Genomic DNA, 12,263 nt, shown 5'->3' with positions numbered 1-12,263 from the left:
AGTCGGGGCACACATTTTCAACTGTCCCCATTGACGTATATCAACGCCGGTATGCAGCTAAGGGTATTCATTTCATTGTATTGATTTAATTGTAAATTCATTGTAACGAGCTGCACGGTCACCATTGGTATCTGTTCTTTCACACATGTCCGAAAGAACAGATACCATCTTCATTTATATAATTTTTTTTTTTCGTCATTCTGTGTGTTTTGGGATCGTGGTGTGTGTGTGTGTGTGTGTGTGTGTGTGTGTGTGTGTGTGTGTGTGTGTGTGTGTGTGTGTGTGTGTGTGTGTGTGTTTTTTTTACTGTTATGTTTAGCTTGTCCCCTCCCAAAAACCCCCAAATTCCTGCAGTTGTGCCGTTAGTTTGATTGTATTTTAGGAGGAAGATGTTATTGTCTTATTTATACGTATTTTCGTGTTTGTTGCCCTGTGTATGTAGTGACATCAAAGGCACCATATTGGAGACGCTTAGAATAGCCATTTCCACCATATTGATGACGCCATGGGCCAAAGCAGACAGATGGAATCGGACACTTCCGTAATCACAGTCACTATTTGTATGCTGCTATGGGGGATTTTTTTTTTTTTATTTTTTTATTTTTTTTTTTGGGCTCCTTAGATTTTGATAATAGTTCTGCTAGTTGCATGTTTTGGTATCGTTGTTTTCTTTTTAGCTAAACTGGCCAAGTGAAATCTGTGTGTGTGTGTGTGAGAGAGAGAGAGAGAGAGAGAGAGAGAGAGAGAGAGAGAGAGAGAGAGAGAGAGAGAAGGGGGGGGTTGAGGTGGCTGGCTGTTGAACTTTTTGTTTGAGGTATATACGTCAAATGAAATAGGCCCTATTTGATTCCAGCTGTGTATTTTTTTGTGAGTTCTTGTTAGGTTTATTCTCGAGGAATTTGTGTGCGGTGTTTTTCGGTTTTGTTTGTTTTGGAATGGTGACGTTATTCTCAGAGTTGTATAGTTAGTTTGTCCACAACTTAAAGGCATCTACTTCCCGCACTTGTCCCAGTAGTTTCATTTTATTCCTGGAATGAAATATTTCGTGTCATTTATATCTTTGTTCATGGGTGTATTTTGTGATGTTATGGTCACTATACTGTATACACTTGAAACAGGGATGTCTGCTATCTCAATTGCGTCATTGTGAAAGCAGACGGATGGAATCTGAATTTTCGGTATTTCCTCTGGTTGCACGGCAAAATTTGAGAAATTGGTTATGGATAATATCGTAGGTTACTCATCCACTGAACTGCCTGGGAAATACACTCTCTGAAACAGATAATGTGGATATTATGTTACTGGTGAAGCCACAATTACACCCACATCACAACAAATGCCTGCAACCAATTAGGCCAAATGATGTCATTCTATCCATAGATTATCTTAAAATGCACGCATTGTGACTGGTTGTCCATATAAAACTAAATACGCATTTCTTACTAATAATTCCTTATCAGAGTTCCCAGCTTATGATTTTATATGATTTGTATAAAATACATCCTATAGGTTTGGGGATCTTGATAAGTAAGTATGATGGTGTCTATTTGCATAGCCCTATAACAGCTATCTTGAAACTACAAATATCGTGGGTACTGTGTACTGGGGTCAACGGAAGCATCTGATTCCAACCATCTGCTTGACCCATAACGTAATGGTGCTGTGGTGTGTGACGTCATTACGGCGCGGAGTTTGAGTTGGTTGTGTTTGAAGGTGTCATCTTGTTGTGGTTGATGGGATGGTACCCTCTGGTGATGTTTTGGCAGTGTTTGCTGTTCGGGACGTAAGGATTGGAAGTTTTTTCAGTGAATTATCAATTAACTTTTTTTTTGTTTATGTGTTTGGTGTTTTTGTTAGGTATAATTGGTGCGCTGTTTGTAGTGCGATAAGACGTTTAATTTACTGTGTATCTTCTGTTGTTAGGCATGGATATGATGATGAAATACAACAGTGTTACATTTTTTATTTTTGTTGTGGTTGGTTGGGGTTCTTTTTGCTTGTGTTTTCCTTGTTTGTTTGTGTGGGGTGGGTGGATGGTTAGAGTGCCCGATCTATTGTTGGTGGTAAGTAATTGTTTCTTTCGGCCTATACTTCTAGAGATGTAATGTTTTGTGTATTTATGGTGTACTGACTGTGTTTTAATTTCTATAGGGAAGTTTGATTTTTGGGTTTTTGAGGTGGTGGTGTGTTGGTTTTATTTTTTGTAGTTGTAGATGTTGGTGTTACAGTATCGTCAGCTGTGGCTGACCTACATAGATCAAAGGAAATGTCCAATTCCAATTTTCGTAGTTGTAGGTGTTGTTTTTTTGGTATCGACTGCTGCGGTTGAGCTATAGGTCAAGGCAAGTGTCCGATTCCTGTGGATTTTGTTTAGGTAGCGGATGTTGTCGTTTATTGTTTTTTAGTTCATTTTGTGTTTTTGGGATCGTGTTGTGTCTCTTTTAATGTTATATTTAACTTGTCCCCACCCTAAAACCCCCAGTTTCCCGCTGTTGTCCCGTTAGTTTGATTGTATTTTTGGAGGGGATGTTATTGTCTTACTTATATGTATTTTCGTGTTTGTTGCCGTGTGTACGTAGTGACGGATAAGCACCATATTGGAGACGCTGAGAATGGACATTTCCGCCATACTGTTGACGTCATGGGTCAAAGCAGACGGGTGGAATCGGACACTTCTGTATATTATAAATTCATTACAGTAGTAACAAGGTTCACAGTGCCAAAGAAGTAGGCCTATAAATTGGTACCTACTCCTTTACTTTTATTTTGACCTTTGCGAATTGCTAAAACAACGTCTGATATAAGGGTGTCACTTGGTGAAGCGCTTGAATACAGCATTTCACCCAGAAATTTGGGCAATGATACCATGTCTGTTTTTTTTTTTAATTTTTTTATATTTTTTTTACAAAATCGCACAAGATTGCAGGCTAGGGTGTGATAGTGAAGCCTGCTCGATATCTTGGCTGTGGTGACAAATTTAACTGTTGTTTAGTCCGAACTTCAGGTAAATTTGGAAGATGTTAATTTGATTGTGTTTCGACGATATCAATGAATGTGAATGCGCAATAAAGCTAGTGCTAACGGACTGATTTGAGGTGCGGCTAATACATTTTGTGCATAAACTACGAAAACTGTAATGTTGTGAGGGATTTCACTGTGTAACTTTTACCACATAATAATTGTTGCAAGCACATGTGGCCAATAACACGTAGCATCTGTGCAGTTATTTCTGCATTACAATTTTAAATGCCTTACTTTTTTGCAAAAAAAAAGAATTATGACACATGACATGCCGCGGCCTTCTATCATAAACATTAGACTGCCAGAAGACAAAAACACGCAAAACGCCATATCGTAATCTACAAACCTTGGCAGCTGACTTGTTTTGCAACCCGATTTTATTCACCGTTTGTATGCAACGTCAACCACTCTGCAATAAAACAATAATGCGTACCGGCGTCAGTATATGTAAACAAATCAAAGATCTTGCCAATGAAGTGGACTTTGTCTTGCATCTTTGATTGTACTCCACCTAGCGCGCTTCCACATGCATTGAACAACTGCACATGCTTGCACCCAACAGCAAAGCCTTCGTATGGCAGTGCGTGCTTAGAATTTCTACTGCTATAGTTCTTAAGATGAAATCAACTGAAATAATTCGTGCAATCGTAAATGCTGTTTTGAAGATTGCAGAACAAGAACTTCAAAAACAGTAATAAAAAAGACGTGTGAGATGATGTTTACTATTTATAACATACTGAATGTGCATTGGAAAGTAAGGCTCTTAACTGTGAAGTACTGTTTTGTTTTTATTCTTAAAATCCGCCAGGGGTCTGTAATGTCACAGATGCTGAAACAATATTTTTTCCGTACTCAATCTCGTAAATTAGTACTAGTCAGTAACGCAATTCATTTTTCAGTGATTGCATCAGTAACAAAACTGTTGAGTTTATATGGGTTTCATTTCAGCTTATGAGCAGCTCTGTGAAGTCACAAATATGTTTTATATTTTCATTTCACTTTAATCGTTACACTCAATAATAAAAGCCACAATGTAGTACAATTGTGCTGAAATCAAAACAGCTTTAAAATATTGGTAGTTTAGCACGAATGTGAATACTGACAAGAGACTACTCTACTTCAGTGGTCGTCAAGCTTTTTTGCTCAAGAACCAATACTGACATTGCAGGGTGGCACCTAGAACCATACATACTGTACTGAATACTAATTGGCAAGCGACAAAAATTAGTGTATTATAAGCTCCCAATAGACTTGCTATAATACGGGTAAGACAAGTTGGCCGCCAGACTCAGTTACTGATGGTTAAATTCAGTTTGATTCACAACAGTTTGTATCAACTGTTCTCTGATTCTCATTGCTGCCACCACTCAGTGACATCAAAGCTGTAACAGTGTAATTGTCTGATGCAGTGGTGTTACGCTTCTGTGTTACCAGATCATTAACTGATTAATAGTAGTAATAGCATTTATATCTAAATGCATTATGCAACATGAGACATGATCACAAATGTTTTCTAAACGTTTTGAATGTTCATACTCTTTGGTACAGGTATGTACCACATTTTAAAATGAATGTCACTATAATGAGCATTTAAGAATTCCTGTTACTTCCACATCAAAGTTTATACCAGAGCAACTGATCGGTACAAGGCTCACATGCCTATGACTAGTCAGCACTGGGAGACAAACAAGAAAGCATTCCCCCTCCCACATCCTAAAAACCAGTGCAGCGACAGCACTACTTACCTGTCTTCCCCCTGAGGTAGACAGTCAGCTTTACTTAACTCACGACCGAATTCAGCAACAGCAATAAAAATGAATGAAGTACATCTTGACACATTACTGCCTGTGTAAGGATTTTTGGTTGTTGCTGAGCGGGAAAACATCGGCCTTAAGAAGCTCTTAAGTTAGTTTGGAGTCAGCTACTACATGTTGTTGCTAGGTACATATTATTAAAAACGCTTCTGTGAAATGTGGACCATTCTAGGTTACAGCACTTCTGAAATATGTTACATTATCACAAATCTTGCTCTCTTACCTTAATACCAGTTAGTTGTGATACTGACGCATGGTTGGAGGTCCAGGTCTGCTCGTCAGGTGGCGCTAAATGCGAATGCAGTTCTCTAGCTACATGTGAGAGGACTTCCATAACACTGAGTAGGGCAAAACCTAGTGCCGCTGCAGTCAATGAATGACAGCTGAAATTATCGGTGAAAGAGTTTCTCAGGCCACCAAGGCGAGCAACACACCTACGGCAGTAAAAGGAGAAGATCATGTCAGTACCGTATACGATGCTTTCCCTGCTGATGGCACACAGTGCGAGTGAGTGGAGAATGGGAACAGCATAGCCCAAGGGCTGTGCGGTTCGGATGACAACATCGTGAATGTAGGATGGACTGGGTACAAGAGTGTTGGCTGTAGTCTTCTGGTTGATTTAATTTCCTGGTGGCTGCAAAAGTCACTGGCCGGTGTAGTGCTGCAGTAATGGATACCATCTGCCTAAACTGACAACATTTTTATTGAGCGAAGGTTGAATAGTAATTAACTGAATGTATGCGCAAACAGTGATCTAGACATTAAATTTTTGTGTAGTTGTATTTTTATTCTGCAGCTAAAATGCATGCTTCGGGACATTCTATTCCATTTGTGCACCTCTAGACAAGTTAACTGTTGCCTAATAGGATTTTCCTCTGACCTCTACTATTTCAATATATTTTTTTTTCAGTGGACATTTCTGCTACAGAACAATGTTTCTTGTTATGTTTAAAGTCAACGAAGTCCATTTTATTCTGTCATAGGGAGAAATACAACGTTTTCGGTATGTTTATTAAATTCCATAGTGACATATTTCAACTTTAACTTTCAAGTTATAATCACTCCACACTTTCAATGCTGCTGCAAACTAACCAGTGGCAGTAGTGTGTAGTTTCTCTGTTTCTGCTCCTGTACTGTTGCATATATGACTGTTAGAGATGTTGTCAGAATGAGGTTGCTTCAAAAGGATGAATTGGAATATGTCGTCTCTATTCGTGATCAGACCCCTGGAACTACTGTGCCTGAGCTAACATAACCATCTTGCCAGGTACTGGAAAAATCAAGTCAATTAACTTCTCAGGGGCAACATGATATAGCTACAGACAGCCCAATAATTAAATTTTCTTTGACCGAAATTGATTCGTTGATCAAACTTCTGGAAGGAGAGATGTCTTCACAGTTCCATGTGAGGAGGCTGTATGCCATGATAGTCCATTGAAGTTTTTGAGCAACAGGGAGCACTGTGATGTAGTGGAGGGTCTTCATGGAAGGCCTGTACAGGTAGTTAACATTAAATGACATGTCATGGTTAACTTAAGTAAGGAGAATAGGACTACAATAAATACATAATAGGATACTGAATGCTGCCTGGGTGGGGAAATAGCAAAAGTCCATCTAATTGCTCTCCAGTGTGGCAAACAGTTCAAATGTTCAAAATGTGTGTGAATTCTTAATGGAGCAAACTACTGAGGTCACTGGTCCCTAGGCTTACACACTACTTAACCGAACTTAAACTAACTTATTTTAAGAACAACACACACACCCATGCCTGAGGGAAGACTCAAACCTCCGACGGGAGTGGCCACACAGTCACATGGCTCCTTGAACTGCGCGGCCACTCGGCGCAGCTGGCGATCAGTTTCCAAGGTTACTTCATCCTCTTTTAGGAAGGATGACGGGGGGAAATTATTCTCGATCGATACTTTCCCATACTACACTCCTGGAAATGGAAAAAAGAACACATTGACACCGGTGTGTCAGACCCACCATACTTGCTCCGGACACTGTGAGAGGGCTGTACAAGCAATGATCACACGCACGGCACAGCGGACACACCAGGAACCGCGGTGTTGGCCGTCGAATGGCGCTAGCTGCGCAGCATTTGTGCACCGCCGCCGTCAGTGTCAGCCAGTTTGCCGTGGCATATGGAGCTCCATCGCAGTCTTTAACACTGGTAGCATGCCGCGACAGCGTGGACGTGAACCGTATGTGCAGTTGACGGACTTTGAGCGAGGGCGTATAGTGGGCATGCGGGAGGCCGGGTGGACGTACCGCCGAATTGTTGAACACGTGGGGCGTGAGGTCTCCACAGTACATCGATGTTGTCGCCAGTGGTCGGCGGAAGGTGCACGTGCCCGTCGACCTGGGACCGGACTGCAGCGACGCACGGATGCACGCCAAGACCGTAGGATCCTACGCAGTGCCGTAGGGGACCGCACCGCCACTTCCCAGCAAATTAGGGACACTGTTGCTCCTGGGGTATCGGCGAGGACCATTCGCAACCGTCTCCATGAAGCTGGGCTACGGTCCCGCACACCGTTAGGCCGTCTTCCGCTCACGCCCCAACATCGTGCAGCCCGCCTCCAGTGGTGTCGCGACAGGCGTGAATGGAGGGACGAGTGGAGACGTGTCGTCTTCAGCGATGCGAGTCGCTTCTGCCTTGGTGCCAATGATGGTCGTATGCGTGTTTGGCGCCGCGCAGGTGAGCGCCACAATCAGGACTGCATACGACCGAGGCACACAGGGCCAACACCCGGCATCATGGTGTGGGGAGCGATCTCCTACACTGGCCGTACACCACTGGTGATCGTCGAGGGGACACTGAATAGTGCACGGTACATCCAAACCGTCATCGAATCCATCGTTCTACCATTCCTAGACCGGCAAGGGAACTTGCTGTTCCAACAGGACAATGCACGTCCGCATGTATCCCGTGCCACCCAACGTGCTCTAGAAGGTGTAAGTCAACTACCCTGGCCAGCAAGATCTCCGGATCTGTCCCCCATTGAGCATGTTTGGGACTGGATGAAGCGTCGTCTCACGCGGTCTCCACGTCCAGCACGAACGCTGGTCCAACTGAGGCGCCAGGTGGAAATGGCATGGCAAGCCATTCCACAGGACTACATCCAGCATCTCTACGATCGTCTCCATGGGAGAATAGCAACCTGCATTGCTGCGAAAGGTGGATATACACTGTACTAGTGCCGACATTGTGCATGCTCTGTTGCCTTTGTCTATGTGCCTGTGGTTCTGTCAGTGTGATCATGTGATGTATCTGACCCCAGGAATATGTCAATAAAGTTTCCCCTTCCTGGGACAATGAATTCACGGTGTTCTTATTTCAATTTCCAGGAGTGTATACAGTTTCTGTATTACTTTTTGCCCCCAAAAGAGCAGAAAGACACTTTTGTGCTCCAGTATACTGAAATCCGGCAAATTATCTGCCTGTACATAAAAGGCAGTTGAGTTGCAAGTGAACAGGGCATAAGACCACAGGAAACTGTTGAAGGTTTTCTTGTGAGATTTGCTAACAGGTAATTCTCATCAGGGCAACTGGCATTCCACTGACATAAATTATAGACGCAAATGAAGTGACGGGGAACCCTCTGGAGGATTCATAAATATAGAGAAACATGCAGAAATATTGTTTTTCATATAGGGAACTGATAGTGGTGTCAAACATTGTAGAAGGCAATAATCCACAGGAGAGATAACGAACGACGTTTGCCCAGCTGCTCAAGAACTTTATGAAACAGGGAGCCTTGGCGCACAACAACGAAGGTGTTAGATATGTCGTTCATTGTTGGTGGGCCAGGAGAGAAGCAGTTAGTGTCGGTAAGGCCCCTGAAACAGGGATGATGCAAGCAACAAATTAGTTGCTTTACATGTGAAGGCCAGAAATTTTAAACGGGTTTGTATGTAAGAGAGAGAAGATGAGAACCAAGATGACAGTACTGCAAGGATACAACTTCGATTAACGAATTGGTCACATCCATGACCCGTGGGATGCAGACTCAAGGGTGAAATCAGACCTCATTCATAAGCTGCAAAATTAATAACGAGCCTCTTTGCAATCTTCTTAGACACTGGTAGTGCTGTTACCGTTCTAAGAAAGGCTGGTTTCAATCCCATAAACCTGTCTGTGGGTCGACAGAGTAGAATACTGATCCTCTTACATATCTCAGTTAGCTTCACTTTGTAGTTACTTGATAGTGCGGAGAAAGGGATCTGTTATTTCAATGAATGTTGATTTTTGAAAACTATTTATTAGCCAAGTTCACCTATACCAAAAAGGTTCATGATGGAGATAGAGACAGATGGTGCCTTGCTGTTCCTTGATGTCCTCATCCACCTCAAAGCAAATGAGTGCCTCATCCACAGGGTTTACTGGAAGCCCACCCACACAGACCAATATCTGCACTCTAATAACTATCACCATCCGACGCAGAAAAGTTCTCTTCTGAGGACCTCAGTGCATCGAACTGAAACCGTATCAGATCAGATACTGAAAACTTGCCAAAGGAACTGAGCCACTTACAGAAAGTATTCAAGGAAAATGGCTACAATAACCGCCAGCTTTTGCAAGCTATCTTTCCGAAAATACATAAGCAGAAAGACTCCAAGGAGGACTCTAAGAAGTTTGTGTTCTTGCCGTTGTGTGGCTCAACAACAGAAAGATAACCTGGCTCTTAAAGAGGCATTAAATCGATTTGGTCTTTAGGACCCCAGCAAAAATTCGACAGCTCTTGAGGCCTTAGGCCGCAGAACGCCAGGAGTGTACAAAATACCATGTGGGTGTGGTCAGTTGGTTCTATATTGGACAGACTGTGCGTACCATTGAACAGCGCTGTGTAGAACATAAGAGATGTTTTCGTCTATGGTATTCAGAGAAATCAGCGGTAGCAGAGTATGTATTAGAAAACTGTCATTGTATTGCATTCGACAAGACGACTGTTATCACATGAACTAACAGTTTTTGGAATAGCATAATAAAAGAAACGATCGAAAGAAAAATTTGTGACAACACGCTCAATAAAAACGACAGCCTGCAGCTAATCACAATGTGGTACCTGGCCATCCAAAGACTGAAGCGGGCACGGCGGCCGCTCAACGCAAACATTAACATATATGATGCTGGAGTGGGTACCAGTGACGTCATGGAAGGCAGAGCGGCTATACGAGGACAGCAGCAGCAACTATAAGATAGTCACCACTTGACAATGGCCGAGAGGAACTCAGCCAAAAGCTCGTCGATTTTAAGCAAGTTGGCACAGCTGGAAGCCCGAGAAACCTTTATTATCACACACAAATTATTATGCCATTAGTGATTCTGTTTCAATAAGAAGTTTTATAACGTAGTGTCATCTGCAAGAACTTTCATCTGTGTAGCTTCTTATTTATATTTGTGCAACTTGTCTGTTTTACTCTAATAATTTTACGACGACCACTTTAATTTTAACTGTTTTTTGTTTCGTTTTACACTGAAGAGCCATAGAAACAGTTACACCTGCCTAATATCATGTAGGGCACCCGCGAGCATGCAGATGTACTGCAACACGACGTGGTATGGACTTTACTAATGTCTGAAGTAGTGCAGGAGGGAATTGACGCCATGAATCCAACTGGGCCCTCCATAAATCCCTGAGAATACGACGGGATAGAGATCTGTTCTGAACAGCACGTTGCAAGGCATCCCAGATATGCCCAATAATTTTCATGTCTGCGAAGTTTAAACTCAGAAGAGTGTTCCTGGAGCCACTCTGTAGCAATTCTGGACGTGTGGGGCATCGCACTGCGCAGCTGAAATTGCTCAAGTCCATCGGAATGCATAATGGACATGGATAGATGAGGTGAACAGACAGGATGTTTACGTATATGTCACTTGTCAGAGTCGTATCTAGATGTATCAAGGACCCAATATCACTCCAACTGCACAAGCCCGACACCATTGTAGAGCCTCCATCAGCTTGAACAGTCCCCTGCTGAAATGCAGTGTTCATGGATTCATGAGGTTGTTCTATATCTTAACAGTCAGACCAGACAACACGTTTCCAGTCATCAGCAGTCCAATGTCAGTGTTCATAAGTCCAGGCGAGGAGTATAGCTTTGTGTCGTGCAGTCATCAAGGTACTTGAGTGGGCCTTTGTCTCCGAAAGCCCATATCGATTATGTTTTGTTGAATGGTTCACACACTGACACTTGTTGATGATCCAGAATTGAAATCTGCAGCAATTTGTGGAAGGGTTGCACTTCTGTCATTGTGAACGATTCTCTTCAGTCATCGTTGGTCCCGTTCTTGCAGGATCTTTTTCCAGCCTCAGCAATGTCGGAGATTTGATGTTTTGCCGGGTTCCTGATACGGTACACTTGTGAAACGTTTGTACAGGAAATTCCCCACTTCGTCGTTACCTTCGGAGATGCTGTATCCCATCGCTCGTGCGCCTACTATAACACCATGTTCAAACTCACTTAAATATTGATAACATTGCAGTAGCAGTAGCTAGTCTAAAAACTACACCATACACTTGTTTTCTGCAACTATTTTTTAAATGGAGGGTATTTTGAAGTAAAATCAGGTAATTGACGACCTTGGGTGGGCAATTTAATTGACAAGCATTGGCAACGCTGCTCACGACACTGATGCCAACTTTCACGGAGTAGCAATGTAGCATAACCCGGAAAATTTAAGTTCCACATATTACCGCATCTATGCTGTGTTTAATCTACAAGGTGTCAAAAGTATGGGTGTTCATGTGCTCTTGTTCTCTTACACAGCAGCCGCCAAAGGCGGTAGATTCATTGTGCATGGTAGACAACACTGCTGATCGAAAAAATTTCACGGAGACGAAATGAACGACGCACGCAGTCTGGGGTTACCAATGTGGATATTAAGCCTAGTTTACACTACAACTTTAGGTTGCAGGCAACTGCGCTACCGGCCACTGCGCATGCAGTCACGCGTTTGCGTGACTCGTTGGTGAAACAACACTTTCGGCGTGTTCCAACTTTGGCGATACTAGTTGAATGAGTTTTGAGGTTATGTATGTTCATAGAGTGCAACCAAACTGAAATATGAAGTGGGGAACGGAGAATAATGTTCGTTTTTTGGATATCTATACTTTGCATAGGTGTTTGTTGGATTTCAGTGATTCCAATTACAAAAATAAGCAACATTTTGCTGTCGATGAGACCGTCATGTGCGACCATAACATAGGTGGTATGACAATATCTGAGCTGCAGGGCAAAATTTATTGTGTTAGGAGCACAAATACAACTGAATTACGAAAAATACAAGCAAGTATAATTCTAGCTGTGGCAATGCTCTCGTCTACAAGACTAAAATCACAGTCTAACATAACAGTCGCGACACTCACTGGTGTAAAAGTTGTTACCGTTTGACAGATGGATCGACACTAGCACTCCAAGGGG

At 42.5% G+C, this 12,263-nt stretch overlaps 1 protein-coding gene across 1 annotated transcript in view; it reads right to left on the bottom strand.

Annotated features, from left to right (window-relative positions):
* Positions 1–3,499, bottom strand: part of LOC124794983 (ribosome-recycling factor, mitochondrial) — a 65,493-nt gene extending 61,994 nt beyond the window's left edge. The window contains exon 1 of the mRNA XM_047258726.1: positions 3,368–3,499. The gene's annotated coding sequence lies outside the window, so the exon portion shown is untranslated. The remainder of the gene's footprint in view (positions 1–3,367) is intronic.
* Positions 3,500–12,263: the final 8,764 nt, after the last annotated feature.

The sequence above is a fragment of the Schistocerca piceifrons genome, chromosome 4 (genome assembly GCF_021461385.2).
Source record: "Schistocerca piceifrons isolate TAMUIC-IGC-003096 chromosome 4, iqSchPice1.1, whole genome shotgun sequence".
Classification (NCBI taxonomy): Eukaryota; Metazoa; Arthropoda; class Insecta; order Orthoptera; family Acrididae; genus Schistocerca; species Schistocerca piceifrons.
This window is presented reverse-complemented; position numbering and strand designations above follow the sequence as displayed.